Genomic DNA, 21,017 nt, shown 5'->3' on the forward strand with positions numbered 1-21,017 from the left:
GCTCTTTCTCCATCCCCCTCCTCTCTCTCCTTCACTCCTTCCCTCTCTTTCCTTTCATCTCCTCTCTTTCCTTCTCCCCTTCCCACTCTCTCTCTCCTCCCTCTCTCCTCCTTCCTTCCCTCCATCACCGCTCCTCTCTCTCCTTTTCCCCTTCCCCCTCTCCTTCCATTTCTGCCCTTCCCCTTCCCCTCCTCCCCTTTCTCCTTCTTTACCCCTCCTCTCTCTCCTCCTCTTCCTGCTCTCCTTCTCCCCTTCCCCCTCTCCTTCTCCCCTTCCCCCTCTCCTTCTCATCCCCTCTCTCCTTCTCCCTCTCTCCCTCTCCTCCCCTCCTCTCTCTCCTTTACCCCTTTCACCCTCTCTCCTTCTCCCCTTCCCACTCTCTCCCATTTCCCTCCACCCTCCTTCTCCCCTTCTCTCTCTCCTTCTCGCCTTCTCCTTTCCTTATCCCCTTTCCCTCTCCTTCTCTCCTTCCCCCTCTGTTTCTCCCCGTACCCCTCGCCTGCTCTTCCCCCTCTCCTTTTCCCCTTTCTCCTTCCCTCCACTTCCTGCTCAGCCTCATTCTACCTCTTAATGTTGCCTGATATGGGCCCCACAAGCGATAGGAGTGCTGTACTGCTTCCTTTAAAACATTGCCCTTTTAAAGCTGTCAGAAGTTTGGCCTGCAGCGGCGCCGCAGTGTGTAGCAGGAGTACATTTCCCTTTTAAGGGTGCAGGAATGAGCACGCTGGTTACCTATGGAATGCATTTCCTTTTTAAGGATGTCAGCGTGGGGCCCACAGTGTTCTTCATGAAGAATACCGGTACCCCATGTGCAGAGAGTACGGGTCCCTGTAGAGGACGCAAAACTCACAACAAGTCAAAATAATGGTTGGCCAACTCAATGGGTGTATGGGTCCCTGAAGAGGACACACAACTCACAACATAGTGAGAATAATGGCTAGAGTGTTTAAGATTAATGTTTGGTTGTTTCGGGTGCTTATGATTAATGTTTTGTTGGTTAAGATGTCTATGATTCATGCTTGGTTGGTAATAAATTAATGAATTATCAAAAATATTACTGTCTCTACTTGTGCGAACCTGTTTAAAGGAGTTAGCCAACAGCCATGGTGCACCGGTGGTGGAGGGAGTGAATGTTTAAGGCTGATCTTTATTGTCACTCCATCAATACAGCTTGGTTCTGTAACCCTTAATACCCTTACCCAACAACAATCTATCGATCTCAGTCTTGAAACCTTCAATTGACCCCCCCCAGCCTCCACAGCCTTTTTGGGGAGAGAGTTCCAGATTTCCACTACCCTTTGTGTGAAGAAGTGCTTCCTGACATCACCCCTGAACAGCCTGGCTCTAATTTTAAGGTTATGGCCCCCTTGTTCAGGACTCCCCCCGCTATCTACCCTTTCAACTCCTTCAATCATCTTAAACACCTGGATTAGGTCACCCCTTAACCTTCTATACTCGAGGGAGTACAAGCCCAGTCTATGTAACCTGTTCTCATAACTTAACCCTTTTAGCCGCTTTAGTTCATCTTACATCGCATCTTGAGAATAAAAACAGCGAAGGCAGGAAATGTGAAATATCAGTGGGTCTGAGACTTGACCTGAAAATGGTCAGATACAGACTGGGGATGGAAAGTGAAATTGCTGCGGGCTGTTTGAAAAGCGCTTGTCGATGGTGTAAGTGTGAATTTAGAAACAGAAGCCAAAATTGAGTAGGCCCCAGTGAGATTTGAACTCACGACCGCTGGTTTACAAGACCAGTGCTCTAACCCCTGAGCTATGGAGCCACCTGCTGGGATAAATGGGAAATTCCCCAGTTAGTGCCGTGTGTTTGAAGTATGATGAAAGGATCTTTTGCAATTTTTCATTCACGGGGATGCGGGCGGTGCCGGCAAGGCCGGAATTCATTTACCCCTGAGCTAGGGAGACACCCGTACTACAACTTTCTACTTTAGCAATGTTTTTCCGAACAAGAGGGTGGGGCCCAGACAAACATTCACGATGATTCCTCACCCAACACTCGCAGAATGATACAGCACAGAAGGAGGCCATTCGGCCCACTATGCCTGTGCCGGCTCTTTGAAAGATTCTATCCAATAAGTCCCACTCCCACGCTCGTTCCCCATCGCCCCGCACATTGTTCGCTCCGCTTCAAGTGTTTATCGAATTCCCCCTTTTGAAAGTTACTATTAAAGTAAGGAATTCAGGAGGAAACTCCCTCACCCAGAGAGGGGTGAGAATGTGGAACTCGCCACCACAGGGAGTGGGTGAGGCGAATAGAATAGAGGCATTAAAGGGGGAGTTAGATAAACACACGAGGGAGAAAGGAACGGATGGATATGTTGATGGGGTGAGCTGAAGAGGGGTGGGAGGAGGCTCGTGTGGAGCATAAACACCGGCACGGAGCAGGTGGGCCGAATGGCCTCTTTCTGTGTAATTCTATTGTATCTGCTACACCGCCCTTTCAGGCAGTGCGCTCCTGATCACAACAGCTGATAAAAATATAAGAAATAGGAGCAGGAGTCGACCACTCGACCCTTCGAGCCTGCTCCGCCATTCAATAAGATCATGGCTGATCCTCTACCTCAACTCCACTTTCCCTACCCGATCTGCATATCCCTCGATTCCCCTAGAGTCCACCATGTAAAAAAAACTCCCCTCATCTCCCCACTCTGGCTCTTTTGTCTATTACCTTAATCTGTGGCCTTTGGTTACTGTGGAGGGAGCAGAAGAAGGAGGGGGGGAAGTGGAGAGAGAGAGAGAGGGAGAAGAAAATTGTGTAACCTTAGCGGCACACTATGTTACAGCTTGCCATAAACAGAGGGACAACCAGTAAATATAAGAAAAGAGTATATACAAATTATATGAATGTATATTTATACACTCAGGGATATATCTGTTTATACACTGTATGGATAGATCTGTATTTTTGTGTACAACCATGAATGTTTTTCGATGCTTTGGCAACATAAGATGTACCTTGTCATGCCAATAAAGCGATTTGAATTGAATTGAATTGAATTGAATTGAGAGAGAGACAGAGAGGGGGAGAGAGAGAGAGAGGGGAGAGAGAGAGAAGGAGAAGGGGAAGAGAGAGAGAGGGACAAAGGGAGAGAGAGGGGAAAAGAGAGGGAAGGGAAGAGAGGGGAAATGGGAGAACGAGGGGGAGGGGCAAGGGGAGAGGTAAAGGGAGAGAGGCGGGAGAGAGGGGAAGGGGCGAGAGAGAATTTTAAATTGAGTTTGAAAGTGATTTAGTTAAATCTGAAACAAGGGTCTTAAATGTAAACAAAGCAAACTACGTAGGTATGAGGGGCGAGTTGGAAGAGGAGAGAGGGGGTAGGCAAGAGAGAGGGTGGGGGAAGGGGATAAAGAAAGGGGGAGAGAGGGAAGGAAAGAGAGGGAGATGGGAGAGAAGGAGATGGGAGAGAGAGGGGAGAGAGGCTGATGGAAAGCCAGAGAAAAATGTACTAAATTATTATTATTGTTATTTTATTATTACTATTATTAGATAGCAGTATGTGCATGCCTTATGGAATTTATACTAAATCGTCATTTAGCATTATATAAACTAGTGTTTTCACACCCGTCCCACAAAATAGGTCCATTTTATTTTGTTTTTTTGAACTATATAGATGCGTTCTTTCCACATAAGCTGCTGGAATATCCAGGGTCTCCGCTCCTCAACTTTTGGGATGAAGAGTACAGACCCTGAATTCCTAAAATCTATAAAAGACATTGATATAATTGTGTTAACAGAAACATGGTGTCAAAAGGACGTGCCCACCCACTGTCCTCCAATGTACCATGAAATCATTGTGCCCTCAGTAAAGAACACTAAGATACGCAAGGGCAGAACCTCCGGGGGAATGTTGGTGTGGTATAAAGGAGAACTGGACAAACACATCTCACCGATAAAACAGGGGAAATCACATGTATGGCTAAAATTAGATAAAAATATAGGAATAGCAAAAAAAGATGTCTACTTATGTGCGATCTACATACCTCCAATAGAATCGCCATATTTTGAAGAGGAGTTATTTGATACTCTCCACATGGAAATCAGCCATTTCCAGGCCCAAGGAAAGGTGCTACTATGTGGGGACCTAAATGCAAGGACCGGATGTGAACCTGACTTCATAGGCCCACAGGGCAACAACCATGTGTTTGGCCAGACCCCTTTATATGTCACACCAGCCATCGCAAATCGGAACAACCTTGACTGTGAAATAAATAAAAGCGGTAGGGAGGTAGTGCAACTCTGCCGAGCCTTACGCCTGTACATAGTTAACGGTAGGTTCAGAGGGGACTCCTTAGGGAGACTCACATATTCCTCAACTCTTGGGTCTAGTGTGGTGGATTATACAATCACTGACCTGGACCCCTGCGATATCAACGCATTCACTGTCAGGCAGCAATCCCCCCTCTCAGACCATAACTAAATAAATGTGTACCTTAAACTTTCTGCCCAAACTACAGACACAAAAAAGGAACCCAGTAAGCTCCATAAAATAAACCAGACATACAAATGGGCCCCAGACAGTGGAGATAAATTCATCACAGCACTAAATTCACCTGATCTCACAAGTAAAATATCAAAATTTAAAGAAAATCTATGAGATCACCAGAGATGGTGTAAACATGGCCATAGATGATATAAATATGATCTTCCATGAGGCAGCTGTAAAAGCCGACCTTGTGAAACAGAAGAGGAAACGTTACAAAAGACAAAAAAAAGAGAAATGGTTTGATCACGAATGCAAAAATGCCAGAAAAGACCTGAGAAAAATATCAAACCAAAAGCATCGCCAACCAAACAATCCAGACCTACGTATTAGATACAATGAGACCCTCAAAAGATATAAACACACCATTAGGAACAAAACACAAAATTATACCCACAAAAGACTCGAAGAAATTGAAAACTCCATTAATCAAAATCAATTCTGGGATATGTGGAATAACCTGAGTACAACACAATTGCAAGCATTACCAATCCAAGATGGCGACATCTGGAGAACACATTTTGAAAACCTCTACAAAGACATCCCAATAAACGAAACAAACCCAAGTCAACATCATGTCGCAGAAAAACTCCACACATTAGAAGCAACAATTAAAGACAACCAAAACCCTCTAGACTCCCCAATCACTTGGAAAGAACTGGCCACAAAAACAAAATCTCTCCACCTAAAGAAAGCCTGTGGTCCAGACAACATCAAAAATGAAATGCTCAAGTTCAGCAATATGAAGATGCAGGGTGCTGTACTCAAGTTATTCAACATCATATTACGTTCAGGCTGTTTTCCCGATATCTGGTGCCAAGGACTCATCTCTCCCATATATAAAAGTGGAAACAAATCAGACCCAAATAACTACCGTGGCATCTGTGTCAACAGTTGTCTAGGGAAGTTATTCTGCAGTATTCTAAATAGTAGATTGCTGGATTTTCTTAACAAACATAATATCCTTAGAAAAAATCAAATAGGCTTTCTTCCAAAACACCGCACCACCGACCATATCTATACCCTTCACACTCTCATTGAAAAACATATACACCAAACAAAAAATGGGAAAATATTCGCTTGTTTCATTGACTTCAAGAAAGCTTTTGACTCTATCTGGCACGAAGGGCTCTATTACAAACTTCTTCAGTGTGGAATAGGGGGCAAAGTCTATGACCTTATTAAATCGATGTATCTGAAAAATAAATGCGGTGTCAAAATTGGAGACAAACGCACCGGTTTCTTCACCCAGAGAAGAGGCGTCCGGCAGGGCTGCAATTTGAGCCCGACCCTGTTCAACTTATACATAAATGAATTAGCAGACATGCTGGAGCAAAGCGAGTCACCGGGTCTCTTTCTCCTAGATGGGGAAGTGAAATCCCTGTTCTATGCAGACGACCTGGTTCTGCTGTCTCCCACAGAACAAGGATTACAGCAACAATTAGACCTACTCGACAAATACTGCCAAAATTGGGCCCTAACAGTAAATCTAAAGAAAACCAACATCATGATTTTTCAAAAAAGGCCCAGATGTCAGGAAAACAAATACCAGTTTACTCTCAGTGATACCATCATAGGACACACTATGAGCTACACTTACCTTGGTCTAACCATCACAGCATCAGGGAGCTTCAGCATAGCAGTGAATGCACTAAAAGAAAAAGCCCGAAGAGCCCTATATGCAATTTAAAGAAAATTCTACAACATCCAAATTCCAATCAAAATCTGGCTCAAAATATTTGACAGCATAATCCTGCCGATTGCGCTGTACGGTAGTGAAGTATGGGGCCCACTCAATCACCATAGCTACACTAAATGGGAAAAACACACAATAGAAGCCCTACATGCAGAATTTTGCCGAAGCATTCTTCGCACCCAAAGGAAAACACCAACAAATGCATGTAGAGCCGAACTAGGCAGATACCCACTGATAATAAACATCCAAAAACGAGCACTAAACTTTCTAAATCACCTCAAATCTAGTTCCCCAGACACCCTTCATTTTAAAGCCCTCCAGACCCAAGAGCTGAACCCAGAAATGAGTCCCCTGAGTCAGCTGCTACTGAAATTAAGTACTCCTACTCAGCCGGACCCTGACCAGTCCCAGACCAACACTGCCTTCCAAACACCAATCCGAGTGAACCAAATCATTAAACAATGCAAAGAAACCTACCTGTAACATTGGAACAAAATAGCCAAAAGCCAAAGCAGATTAGAATGTTACCGGGCCCTAAAAAGAGAATATAAACTGGCAGACTATCTCTCGACCATCAGAGACACAAAACAGAGACAGACCCTCACCAGGTACAGACTAAGCGACCACCAACTGGCAATTGAAAAAGGAAGATACAAGAAATCCTGGCAGCCTAGAGAGAATAGAATATGTGATCAATGTCTGGCCGGCAAGGTTGAGACAGAGATGCACTTCCTCCTAAAATGCGAAAAATTCAACAAAACAAGAAACATATATTTTGACAAGCTCAGCCAAACAACCCCAGATTTCAAAGAAGATTAGCCCTGGGAGAAGGAGACAGACCATACCTTGGTGCCCAATATGTAACAACATGTCGCAACCTGAGGAACAGTGAGGAACTAACGAGCACACCCATAGCATATATAAACATTAAGAATGTTTAAATCAATACCGAATGTACCCAACGACTATTTAAAAATTAATACTGAATGTACCCAACGAGGGTCAACGACTGTTTAAATTAATATTGTCTGTACCCAACGAAGGTCAAAATTGTTTGACACCTACAGAATGTTGGAAAACTGTACTTTTTGTTATGTAAGCTTTGGCAATATGGTTCCATGTAAACTTTCATGCCAATAAAGCATTTGAATTGAATTGATTGAATTGAGAAGGGCAGAGAGAGAGGGAGAAGGGGAGAGAGAGAGATAAAGACTAACGAAAGAGAGAGAGAGAGAGAGCGTTACTGAGTTGCCTTGGGATGTTTTAGTACGTGAAAGTTGCTCTATTGTTGTTGAGAGGTGACTATTGAAGAGCCTGAGGCAGGTATCGGGGGATGAGACACAATCTGAGTGGTGAACTGCGCCCTGCCTCATTCTTCAAACACACAGCACTAACTGGGAATGACAACCAATGCCAGGCAGGTGGCTCCATAGCTCAGGGGTTAGAGCACTGGTCTTGTCAAACCAAAATCAAATCAAATCAACTTTTATTGTCATTGTTAGTGCACAAGTGCAGTACAACGAAATGTAGGCTTGCGGCTCCCGAGAGTGTACAAGTTGGATTAGGACACCTAAACATTTCAACATACATTTGTACATATATATTAGCATAAATATGACCATAATAAAGTGCATCGGCAGATGTGCAGGCTTTAGTGTTTATTTGTGGAGTTCAGTAGGATGACAGCCCTGGGAAAGAATCTGTTCCTAAATCTGGTCGTACGGGTGCGAATGCATCTGTAGCATCTTCCAGATGGTAGGAGGGCGAACAGACTGTGGCTGGGGTGGGTAGGGTCTTTGATGATGGACCGTGCCCTCCGTAGGCAGCGTTTTTGATATATATGTTCTATGGTCGGTAGCCGGGTGCCGGTAATGCGTTGGGCAGTTTTGACTACCCGCTGCAGGGCTTTCCGGTCATGGGAGCTACAGCCGCCGTACCATACCGTGATACAGTTCGTCAGGATGCTCTCTATAGTGCAGCGGTAGAAGTTAGAGAGGATCGGGGGTGACAGATTACATCCCTTCAGCCTCCTCAAGAAATATAGGCGCTGCTGGGCCTTCTTCACCAGAGAGGAGGTGTTGAGGGACCAGGAGAGGTCTTCCGTGATGTGGACTCCGAGGAACTTGAAGCTGGCCACCCTTTCCACCTCCGCCCCATTGATGTGGATGGGGGTGTGACTTCCGCCTTTGGACTTCCTGAAGTCCACGATTATTTCCTTTGTTTTCTTGGTGTTAAGGGCCAGGTTGTTGTCGGCGCACCACTTCACGAGATGCTGGACCTCCTCCCTGTAGGCTGACTCATCGTTGTGAGTCGTGAGTTCAAATCTCCCTGGGGCCTCTACCGATTTAGCTTCTGTTTCTAAATGCTTTTTCCATTTACTGATAAATTATAAAGAGCTTTGAGACTGACACAGGCCCTGTTTTGCTCTGTCCCACCTTACTACTGCTTTTCCCTCTCTGCCCTGCCCCCTCTATCTTTCTCATTCTCCCCTTCTCTCTCTCCTGTTCCCGCTCCCTCCCGCTTCCCACTCCCTCTCCCATTTCTCTTCCCTCTCTGCTTCCCCTTCCCTTGCTTCCCTTCCCTCTCTCTCCTCCTGCTTCTCCCCTCTCTCTCTCCCCATCCCCCTCTCCCTATCCCCCTCTCTCTCTTCCCCTCTTTCTATCCCCTACTGCCTCTCTCTCCCTCTCCCCTTTCCCTCTCTCTCCATTCCCTCTAGCCCCTTCTCTCTCTCCTTCCCTTATCCCCTTTCCCCCTCCGCTCTCTCTCTCTCCATTCCTGCTTGCCTCTTCTCTCACTCTCCCCTTCTCCCACTCTCTCCCATCTCCCTCTCTCCCTTCTCCCTCTCTTTCCTTCCCTCTCTCCCCCCTCTTTATTCCCTTCCCCCTACTCTCTCTCTTGCCTAACCCCTCTCTCCCCTTCTTCCTCTCTCTCCCGCCTCTCTCTCCCCTTCTCTCACTCTCCCCTTCTCCCTCTTTCCTGCTCTCTCCCCTTCCCTCTTCTCCCCTCTCTCTCATTCCCCCTCCCTCCACTCTCTCCCCTTCCCTCTCCCCTTCACCTTCTCTCTACCCTCTCTCCTCTTCCGCCCTCTCTCCTTCCCCCTCTCTCTCTCCCCTTACCACACTCTTCCCCTCTCTCTCTCCCCTTCCCCCTTCCCTCTCTCTCCTCCTGCCTCTCTCACACTCTCTCTATCCCCTTCCCACTCTGTTTCCCCATCCTCCTCTCTCCCCTCTCTCTCCCCATCTCCGTCTCTCCCCTCTCTCCCCTTCAATCTCTCCACTTGTCTCGATCCCCATACCCCTCTCCCCAATCTTTCCACTACCCCCTCTCTCTCTTCCCTTCCCTCTCTTCCCCTCTCTCACAAGAGCATAAGAAATAGTTGCGGGAGTCGGCCATTCGGCCCCGCGAGCCTGCTCCGCCATTCAATAAGATCATGGCTGATCATCTACCTCCTCTCCACTTTCATGCTCTATCCCCATACCCCTTGATTCCCTTAATATCCAAAAATCTATTGACTATGTTTTGAATATACTCAACGACTGAGCCTCCACAGCCCTTTAGGGTAGAGAATTCCAACGATTCACCACCCTCTGAGTGAAGACATTTCTCCTCATCTCAGTCTTAAATGGCCGACCCCTTATTCTGAGACTGTGACCCCTAGTTCTAGACTCCCCAGCAAGGGTAAACAACATCCCTGCTTCGAAGCTGTCAAGCCCTGTAAGAATTTTATATGTTTCAATGAGATCGGACCTGTGAGGGAGCAGTGACCGGCGGCAGTTTAAAAGCGGCGGCTGATTCAGCGAGGCAAGGCCCGACCAGAGCATCGGACCTGTGAGGGAGCAGTGACCGGCGGCAGTTTAAAAGCGGCGGCTGATTCAGTGAGGCGAGGCCCGACCAGAGCATCGGACCTGTGAGGGAGCAGTGACCGGCGGCAGTTTAAAAGTGGCGGCTGATTCAGCGAGGCGAGGCGTACCAATTCAACAGCAGGGGAGAGAGGTAAAAAGTAATCCAAGTGTGACGTCACCAGGAAGCAGGTAAGTGATTGGTTGGTGAGTATTTCTTTCTGCTTTTCATTACAAGCTTAAATTCTGCGGTTTATATTTTCTTGGGTCTCTGTGGTGTAGTGGGGACAGTTGGTAAATAAGCGCCCTAGAGTGTATCTTTAACTGGTGGTATTGAATTAATTTAAATTAATTAAAGGGGTAAGTCATGCCAGGAGAGCCCAGCCCCGTGTTATGCTCCTCTTGCTCTATGTGGGAATTCAGGGATGCTGCCAGTGTCCCTGACGACCACGTGTGCCAAAAAGCATCCAGCTGCAGCCAATAATGGGCCCTATTGAGGCACTGGAGCTGCGGATGGATGGGTTGTGGAGCATTCACGATGCTGAGAGGGGCGTGGATTACACGTTTGATGAGTTGGTAATGCCGCAGGGTAGGGCTGCACAGGGAGAAGGGAAATGGGTGACCACCAGGCGGAGCAGTAGAAGCAGGCAGGTAGTGCAGGGGACCCCTGTGGCCATCCCCCTTTCAAACAGGTATACCAATTTGGATACTGTTGAGGAGGATGACTCACCAGGGGAAGGCAGCAGCAGCCAACTTCCTGGCACCAGGGGTGCTTCTGCTGCTCAGGAAGGGAGGAAAAAGAGTGGGAGAGCAATAGTGGTAAGGGATTCTATCGTAAGGGGAGCAGATAGGCGTTTCTGTGGCCGTAGGCTTGACTCCAGGATGGTTTGTTGCCTCCCCGGTGCCAGGGCCAAGGATGTCACTGAACGGCTGCAGGGCATTCTGAAGGGGGAGCGTGAACAGGCAGAGGTCGGGGTTCACATTGGGACCAGCGACATAGGTAGGAAGAGGGATGAGGTCCTGCAGCAAGAATTTAGGGAGCTAGGTAGCAGATTAAAGAGTAGGACCTCAAAGGTTGTAAGCTCTGGATTACTCCCGGTGCCACGTGCTAGTGAATATAGGAATAGGAGGATAGAGCAGATGACTGTGTGGCTAAAGAGTTGGTGCAGGAGGGAGGGCTTTAGTTTCCTGGATCATTGGGCCTGCTTCTGGGGAAGGTGGGACTTGTACAAGTCGGACGGGTTGCACTTGAACCAGAGCAGGACAAATATCCTTGCGGGGAGGTTTGCTCGCACTGTACGGGGGGGGGGGGTTAAACTGAAATGGCAGGGGGTTGGGAACCTGAGCAGGGAGACAGAGGAAAGGAAAACAGGGATAAAAGCAAAAGATAGGAAGGAGAAAAACAAAAGTGGCAGTCAGAGAAATCAATGGTTTAAATCAAACGTGGCCACAGTAAATAATAATTCCAATAGGTCTAAGAGCGTTAAAAAAACAAGCCTGAAGGCTTTGTGTCTTAATGCGAGGAGCATTTGTAATAAGGTGGATGAATTGGCTGTGCAAATAGACGTAAACGATTATGATTTGGTTGGGATTACGGAAACGTGGCTCAAGAATGGCCAAGACTGGGAACACAATATCTAGGGGTATTCGATATTCAGGAAGGATAGTGTTAGGTTCATTAATAAATAGACATTCTTATTATGAACACAGCTAGCTTCTAGCTAGTCATTTATTCAGTACACGTTCTCTAGGTACAGTATCTGTAGAGATGCTGCATGTGTGCTCCTGTGTGCAGGCTGCCATCTTGACTGTTGCCTTGTGGGTAGCCTAGCCTCATGGGTAATGTAGTCTTAATATAATATATAGCTGGGTAGTGTAGTCTTATACATACAGCTATATACAGCTGTACGGCTCCAACTAGTGTCCACTATAGAATGACGTGCTATTGATCACTACAGATAGGCAAAAAGGAAAGGGAGGTGGGGTAGCATTACTGGTTAAAGAAGGGATTAATACAATTGTAATGAAGGATATTAGCTCTGATGATGTGGAATCTGTATGGGTAGAATTGAGAAATACTAAGGGGAAAAAAACATTAGTCGGAGCGGTATATAGACCTCCAAACAGTAAGGCGGAGGTTGGGGATGGCATTAAAAGGGAAATTAAAGAAGCGTGCAATAAGGGCACAGCAGTCATCATGGGTGACTTTATTTTACATACAGATTGGGCCAACCAAATTAGTAACAATACTGTGGAGGAGGAATTCCTGGAGTGTTTATGGGATGATTTCCTGGACCAATATGTCAAGGAACCAACCAGAGATCAGGCCATCTTAGACTGGGTATTATGTAAGGAGAAAGGATTAATTAGCAATCTTGTTGTACGAGGCCCCTTGGGTCAGAGCGATCATAATATGATCGAATTCTTCATTAAGATGGAGAATTAAGCAGTTGACTCAGAGACAAGGGTCCTCAATTTAATTAAAGGAAACTACGATGGTCTGAGGAGTGAGTTGGGTAGGATTGATTGGGGAATGGCACTCAAAGGGTTGACGGTGGATAGGCATTGGCAAACATTCAAAGACCGAATGGATGAGCTACAGAAATTGTTCATCCCAGTTTGGCATAAAAATAAAACCAAAAAGGTGACTCAACCGTGGCTAACAAGGGAAATTAGGGATAGAATAAGATCCAAGGAGAGGACATATAAATTGGCTAGAAAAAGCAATAATCCTGAAGATTGGGAGCAGTTTAGGAGTCAACAAAGGAGGACAAAGGGATTAATTAAGAAAGGGAAAATAGAATATGAGAGTAAGCTTGCAGGGAACATAAAAACTGACTGTAAAAGCTTTTATAGATATGTGAAGAGAAAAAGATTGGTGAAGTCAAGCGTAGGTCCCTTACAGTCAGAATCAGGGGAATTTATAATGGGAAACAAGGAAATGGCAGACCAACTAAATACATACTTTGGTTCTGTCTTCACAAAGGAAGACACAAATAACCTCCCAGAGATGCCGGGGAACATAGGGTCTGATGAAAGGGAGGAACTGAATATCAGTATTTGTAGGGAAATGGTGTTAGGAAAATTGATGGGACTGAAGGCTGATAAATCCCCAGGGCCTGATGGCCAACATCCCAGGGTACTTAAGGAAGTGGCCCTAGAGATAGTGGATGCATTGCTGGTCATCTTCCAGAACTCGATAGACTCTGGAACGGTACCCATGGATTGGAGGGTAGCTAATGTTACCCCACTATTCAAAAAAGGTGGCAGAGAAAAAGTGGGGAATTATAGACCGGTAAGCCTGACATTGGTAGTGGGGATAAAGCTAGAGTCTATTATAAAAGGTGTAATAGCAGGGCACTTGGAAAGCAGTGACAGGATCGGACAAAGTCAACATGGATTTACAGAAGGTAAATCATGCTTGACTAATCTACTGGAATTTTTTAAGGATGTAACTGGTAAAATAGATAAGGGAGAACCAGTGGATGTGGTGTATTTGGACTTTCAGAAGGCTTTCGATAAGGTCCCGCATAAGAGATTGGCGTGCAAAATTAAGGCACATGGGATTGGGGGCAAGGTATTGACTTGGATAGAGAACATAAGAACATAAGAACATAAGAACTGGTTGGTGGACAGAAAGCAAAGAGTTGGAATAAACGGGTCGTTTTCCGAGTGGCAGGCAGTGACTAGTGGGGTACCGCAAGGATCGGTCCTTGGACCCCAGCTGTTCACAATATATATTAATGATCTGGACGAGGGATTTGCAGATGACACAAAGCTGGGTGGGAGGGTAAGCTGTGAGGAGGATGTCGTGAAACTCCAGTACGATTTGGACAGGTTACGTGATTGGGCATAAACATGGCAAATGCACTATAATGTGGATAAATGTGAGGTTATCCACTTTGGTGGCAAAACCAGGAAGGCAGATTATTATTTGAATGGCAATAGATTGGGAGAAGGGGAAGTGCAAAAAGACCTGGATGTTATTGTGCACCAGTCTCTGAAGGTAAACATGCAGGTGCAGCAGGCATTTAAGAAGGCAGATCGTATGTTGGCCTTCGTAGCGAGAGGGTTCGAGTACAGGAACAAGGATGCCTTGCTACAGTTATACAGGGCCTTGGTGAGACCGCACCTTGAGTATTGTGTGCAGTTTTGGTCACCTTACCTGAGGAAGGACGTTCTTGCCATGGAGGGAGTGCAGCGAAGATTCACCAGGCTGATACCTGGGATGGCAGGAATGACGTACGAGGAGAGATTGTGTCAATTGGGCTTATACTCACTGGAGTTTAGAAGATTGAGAGGGGATCTCATCGAAACCTATAAAATTCTGTCAGGTCTGGACAGACTAGATGCAGGAAGGATGTTTCGGATGGCTGGGGAGTCCAGAACCAGGGGTCATAGTCTAAGGATAAGGGGTAAGCCATTTAGGACTGAAATGAGGAGGAATTTCTTCACCCAGAGAGTGGTGAACCTGTGGAATTCTCTGCCACAGAGGGCGGTGGAGGCCAGTTCATTAAATATGTTCAAGAGTTCGGTATATTTCTTGAGGCTAAAGGGATCAAGGGATATGGGGAGAAGGCAGGGACAGGGTACTGAATTTGGATGATCAGCCATGATCTCATTGAATGGCGGAGCAGGCCCGAAGGGCCGAATGGCCTACTCCTGCTCCTATCTTCTATGTTTCTATCACCTCTCATTCTTCTAAACTCTAGAGAATATAGGCCTAGTCTACTCAATCTCTCCTCATAGGACAATCCCCCCATCCCAGGAACCAGTCTAGTGAACCTTCGTTGCACTCCCTCTATGGCAAGTATATCCTTCCTTAGATAAGGAGACCAAAACTGTGCACAATACTCCAGGTGTGGTCTCACCAGGACCCTATATAATAGCAGTATGACCTCTTTACTCTTGTACTCAAATCCTCTTGTAATAAAGGCCAACATGCCATTTGCTTTCCTAATTGCTTACTGTACCTGCATGTTAACTTTCAGTGGTTCGTGTACAGGGACACCCAGGTCCCTCTGAACACCAACATTTCCCAATCTCTCACCATTTAAAAATACTCTGCTTTTCTATTTTTCCTACCAAAGTGGATAACATAAAATTCCATTTGCCATGTTCTTGCCCACTCACTTAGCCTGTCTATATTCCCTTGCATCCTCCTCACAACTTACATTTCCACCCAGCTTTATATCATCAACAAACTTGGATATATTACATTTGGTCCCCTCATCCACTAGTTACAGCCTGCCAACCCAAAAATGACCCATTTATTCCTACTCTCTGTTTTCTGTCCGTTAACCAATCCTCAAACCCTGCTAGTATATTACCCCCAATCCCATGAGTCCTAATTTTGTTTAATAACCTCTTGTGTGGCATCTTATCGAGTGCTTTTTGAAAATCCAAATACACCACATCCACTGGTTCCCCTTTATCTATTCTGCTAGTTACAACTCAAAAAATTCTAACAGATTCGTCAAGCACGATTTCCCTTTCATAAATCCGTGTTGACTTTGCCAAATCCTATTATTATTTTCTAACTGCCCTGTTACCACGTCCCTACTAATAGATTCTAGCATTTCACCTACTACTGATGTCAGGCTAACTGGTCTGTAGTTCTTTGTTTTCTCTCTCCCTCCTTTTTAAAATAGTGGGGTTACATTTGCTACCTTCCAATCTGCGGGAACCGTTCTAGAATCTATGGAATTTTGGAAGATGACAACCAATGCATCCACTATCTCTATAGCCACCTCTTTCAAAACCCTAAGGTGTAGGCCATCAGGTCCAGGGGATTTATTGGCTTTTAGTCCCATTAATTTCTCCAGTAATATTTTTTTAACTAATATTAATTTCTTTCAGTTCCTCATTCTCGCTAGCCCCTTGTCTCTCCACTATTTCCAGGAAGTGTTATTCAACTTCTTCCGTGAAGACAGACACAAAGGGCTGGATTTTACTAGCTCCGGGAAGGAGACGGGCATGGAGGCGGGATTGCTGGGAAAGTGGCAGAATTTGGGGGCGGGTGGCAAACCCACCCCCAACCCGCCTCCGTGCCCTCTTGCCAGGAGGTAGGAAGCCGTCCCACCCCGGGTCCCATCTCCTTGGAGGCGGGAAGGGATTAAAGCCTATTAACTGCCTGTTAACAGGTAGTTAACAGGCAGAAAATAGGATTATCCCCATTTTTTATCCTGAAGTGCGGGCTTCCCGACCTGGGGGAACCCCGCCAGGGTGTAGGAGGCTAGTCGGAGGTCTGTGGGTGTCGGAGGATTCTGAAAGTGCGATGTAGAGGTGAGCGATGGGTGCAAGTGTGGAGTGGTAAGTATGTGAGATGAGTGTAAAGAGTTAGAAAATGTTAACTTACCTTTGTTTCTACCTACAGCCTTCAGCCACTGTGGAGCCGGTGTCTCCGACATCTCCATTGTAGAGATCACAGATTTCTGCAAAGTAGAAAGGTTTGGTGAGTCCTGAACACAAGTTCTCATCAAACTACACATAGATCCCTGAAGGCAGTAGGACAGGTCGATAAGGTGGTTAAAAAGGCATATGGGGTACTTGCCTTCATTAGCCGAGGCATAGAATATAAGAGCAAGGAGGTTATGATGGAACTGTACAAAATGCTAGTTAGGCCACAGCTGGAATACTGTGTGCAGTTCTGGTCACCACACTATAGGAAGGATGTGATTACATTGGAGAGGGTGCAGAGGAGATTCACCAGGTTGTTACCTGGGCTGGAGTGCTTCAGCTATGAAGAGAGACTGGACAGGCTGAGGTTGTTTTCCTTGGAGCAGAGAAGGCTGAGGGGGGACCTGATTGAGGTGTACAAAATTATGAGGGGCATAGATAGGGTAGATAAAAAGGAACTTTTCCCCTTAGTAGAGGGGTCAATAACCAGGGAGCATAGTTTCAAGGTAAGGGGCAGGAGGTTTAGAGGGGATTTGAGGAAAAACTTTTTCACCCAGAGGGTGGTTGGAATCTGGAACTCACTGCCTGAAAGGGTGGTAGAGGCAGGAACCCTCACAACATTCAAGAAGCATTTAGATGAGCACTTGAAACGCCATAGCGCACAAGGCTACGGACCAAGTGCTAGAAAATGGGATTAGAATAGCGAGGGCTTGATGTCCGGTGTGGACACGATGGGCCGAAGGGCCTCTTTCTGTGCAGTATAACCCTATGACTCTATGACGCTATAAGAGCAGGGAGGTATGCTTGAAAAACTAGTTAGGCCACAGATGGAACACTGCGTGCAGTTCTGGTCACCACATTACAGGAAGATGTGATTGCAATAGAGAGGTTACAGAGGAGATTTACGAGGATGTTGCCTGGGCTGGGGAATTTTAGCTATGGGGAAAGATTGGATAGGCTGGGGTAGTTTTCTTTGGAGCAGAGGAGGCTTAGAGGAGACTTAATTGAGGTGTATACAATCATGGAGGGCCTAGATAGAGTGGATAGGAAGGACCTATTTCCCTTAGCAGATAAATCAATTTCCAGGGGGCATAGGTTGAAAGTAAATGGTAGAGGGATTAGAGGGGATTTGAGGAGATTTTCTTCCACCCAGAGGGTGGTGAGGGTCTGGAACTCACTGCCTGAAAGGGCGGTAGAGGCGGAAACCCTCATCACAATTAAAAAGTACTTGGATATGCACTTGAAGTGCCGTAACCTACAAGAGTACGGACAAAGACAAAGAGAGACAGAGAGAGACAGAAAGAGAGAGAGAGACAGAGGGAGAGAGAGAGCGAGAGACAGAGAGAGTGAGAGAAAATAGGAGAGACAGATAGAGAGACAGCAAGAGAGAATGTGAGAGAGACAAAGAGAGAAAAAGACAGATTGAGAAAGTGAGAGAGACACAGAGAAGAAAAAGAGAAAGATACACAGAGAGACTGAAAGAAACAGAAATTGAGAAAGACTATAACTGAGGTGCCTTGGGATGTTTTAGTACATGAAGGGAATGGTTGACCACCAGGCAGAGTAGAAGGCACAGGCAGGTAGTGCAGGGGTCCCCTGTGGCCATCCCCCTCTCAAACAGATATGCCGCTTTGGATATTATAGAAAAATACTGCGGATGCTGGAAATCTGAAATAACAACAGAAAATGCTGGAAATACTCAGCAGGCCAGGCAGCATCCGTGGAGAGAGAAACAGAGTTAACGTTTCAGGTCTGGGACCCTTCATCAGAACTGGAAAAAGCTGGAGATGTAACAGATATTAAGCAGGTGCAGAGACATTGGATATTGTTGGGGGAGAAGGCAGCAGTAGCCAACTTCCTGGCACCATGGGCATGAGGAGAGATTGGGTCAATTGGGCTTATATTCGCTAGAATTTAGAAGAATGAGAGGGGATCTCATTGAAACTTATAAAATTCTAACAGATGCAGGAAGGATGTTCCCAATGGCGGGGGAGTCAAGAACCAGGGGTCAGAGTCTAAAGATAAGGACAGAGATGAGGAGGAATTTCTTCACCCAGAGACTGGTGAACCTGTGGAATTCTCTACCACAGAAGGCAGTTGAGGCCAATTCATTAAATATTCAAGAAGGAGTTGGATATATTTCTTAAGGCTAAAGGGTTCAAGGGATATGGGGAGAAGGCAGGGACAGGGTACTGAATTTGGATGATCAGCCATGATCTCATTAAATGGCGGAGCAGGCTCGAGGGGTTGAATGGCCTACTCCTGCTCCTATCTTCTGTGTTTCTATGTTTCTATGATATATATTGTTATTGAGAAGTGACTACTGAAGGCAGGCAAGGGGAGACTGAGGCAGGTATCGGGGGATGAGACACAATCTGAGTGTTGAACTTCGCCCTGCCTCATTCTTCAAAGGCAGAGCACTAACTGGAATGAAAACAAGTCCAGCAGGTGGCTCCATAGCTCAGAGGTTAGAGCACTGGTCTTGTAAACCAGGGGTCGGGAGTTCAAATCTCCCTGGGGCCTCTGCAAATTTAGCTTCTGAACTCACTGTTAATTCACAGCTTGTTTACTTTTAAGTATTAAACAGCTCCGAAACCGACCCGAGAACAGGCTTTCTCTCCACCTTCCCCATCACCTTACCTCCATGCTCTCTCCCACCGACTCCAATTCTCCTTTGCACCCTTGCACTCTCTCTCCCCCTCCTTCTCCATCCGCCTATCTCTCCTCACTCTGTCTATACGCTTTCCAACCTTGCGTCTCCTTGCTCTTTCTCCATCCACCTTTCTTTCCTCTTCCCTTCCCACACTGTCACTCCCCTTCCCCCTCTCTCTCTCCTTCCCTTCTCGCTTCTCTTCTTTAACTCTCTCCCCTTTTCACTCTGTCTCTCCGCTTCTCTCACTCTCTCTCCCCTTCCGCCTCACTCCTTCCTTTTTCTCTCTCCCCTACCCCCTCTCTGAATTTCGCCTCTTCTCTCCCCATCCTCCTCACTCCTTCAACTCTCCCCAAGGGGAAAGGACAGAGTGAGAGGGGGAAGGGGAGAGAGAGAGGAAAGGGGAGAGAGTGGGAGGAAGGGAAGTGGAGAGAGAGGGGGAGAGTAATGGGTAAATGGACAGAAGGAGGTGGAGAGAGCCTGTTTTCAGGTCGGTCTCGGATCTGTTTCATACTTAAAAGTAAACTTCACTGTGAATGAACCGTGAGCTCAGAAACAGAAATTTGCACAGGCCCTCAGTGAGATTTGAGTTCACGACCCCTGGTTTAACAAGACCAGTGCTCTTACCCCTGAGCTATGGAGCCACCTACATTGGATTACTTCTCATTCCAGTTAGTGCTGTGTGTTTGAAGAATGAGGCTGGGCGCAGTTCACCACTCAGATTGTGTCTCATCCCCCGATACCTGCCTCAGGCTCTTCAATAGTCACCTCTCAACAACAATATAGAGCAACTTTCACATAGTAAAACATCCCAAGGCAACTCAGTTACACTCTCTCTCTCTCTTGTTTCTTTCCATCTTTATTTCTCTCTCTATCTCTACAATTTTCTGTCTACCTTTCTCACTTTCAATCCGGAGAAGTATAAGGTAATGCATTTGGGGAGAGCGAACAAGGCAGGATATTAGACAATAAATGGTAGGACACTAAGATGTCTAGAGAAACAGGGGGAGCTTGGGGTGAATGTCCACAGATCCCTGAAGGTAGCAGGCCAGGTAGATAAGGTGGTTAAGAAGGCACACTGGATACTTGCTGTTGAGTCTGAGTGTCCCAGATATGCTTATTCTAAATCACTGGACACAGACAACAAGAATAACTTAAACAGGTCTTTACTAATCGAAGGTCAGGGCTGAACTGCTTAGCAAATTACTACACAGAGTTTATATACCGGTGTGGTCACCACCGGTACTACAATATACAGTAGCCAAGAGAAAGTAGTCCATCTCTTAAGGTAGTCTCTTAAGGTGGTACAGGTTACATACACCACAATTCCTCCCTTTTTAGCTTAACAGTGTACATCCCAATTTAAACATAACATGGATAACATATATACAACTTCATGCAAAACTGTTCAAAGATTCAGTTTCTGAGGAGGCCTCCTGATCCGAGTTGGATAACGCCTTTCAGGGGTCTCTGATTCTCATTGCTGGGGTGACTCATCTAGTTGATCTCTTATGGATTGGACATCATCAGATACATTGGCGTCTGAGGTAGATGCTTCAGGTTCACTAACTTCTTCCACTGGTGTCTCTGTCGTAGTCATGGGTTCGACCCTTGTTCTCGATTCTACAAGTTGGTCAGCATAACGTCGTATTACGTTTTCACCAATATCCACCGTGTACATCAGGGGTCCTTGTCTGGCACGAATTGTTCCAGATTGCCATTTCTCATTCTTATAGTCCCGGGCTAACACTGGTTGTCCTATTTCGAAACTCTGAGTGGCCTTGTTATTTATATGCTGGAACTGTTTGTTTTCGACTTCCCTCCGCACATTTGGTTTTAACAAGTCCAACCTGGACCGCAACCTCCTGTTATAAAACATCATGGCAGGGCTTTGATTTGTCACTGCATGAGTGGCGTTTCGATATGCCATTAGGA

The 21,017-nt window shown here is 46.1% G+C and overlaps 1 protein-coding gene and 2 non-coding genes across 3 annotated transcripts in view; 1 reads left to right on the forward strand and 2 right to left on the reverse strand.

Annotated features, from left to right (window-relative positions):
- The window catches only part of LOC147092098 (AMP deaminase 3-like), a 997,179-nt gene that overhangs the window by 294,907 nt on the left and 681,255 nt on the right, over nucleotides 1-21,017 (reverse strand). The gene's annotated exons all lie outside the window — the stretch shown is intronic.
- Nucleotides 1,711-1,783, reverse strand: trnat-ugu (transfer RNA threonine (anticodon UGU)). The gene has a single exon. It is a non-coding gene; the product is annotated as a tRNA-Thr (tRNA).
- Nucleotides 18,883-18,955, forward strand: trnat-ugu (transfer RNA threonine (anticodon UGU)). Its single transcript has one exon. It is a non-coding gene; the product is annotated as a tRNA-Thr (tRNA).

This window comes from Somniosus microcephalus, unplaced genomic scaffold, assembly GCF_052327205.1.
Source record: "Somniosus microcephalus isolate GS21.2 unplaced genomic scaffold, FLI_Smic_1.0 unresolved_chr2, whole genome shotgun sequence".
Taxonomy (NCBI): Eukaryota; Metazoa; Chordata; class Chondrichthyes; order Squaliformes; family Somniosidae; genus Somniosus; species Somniosus microcephalus.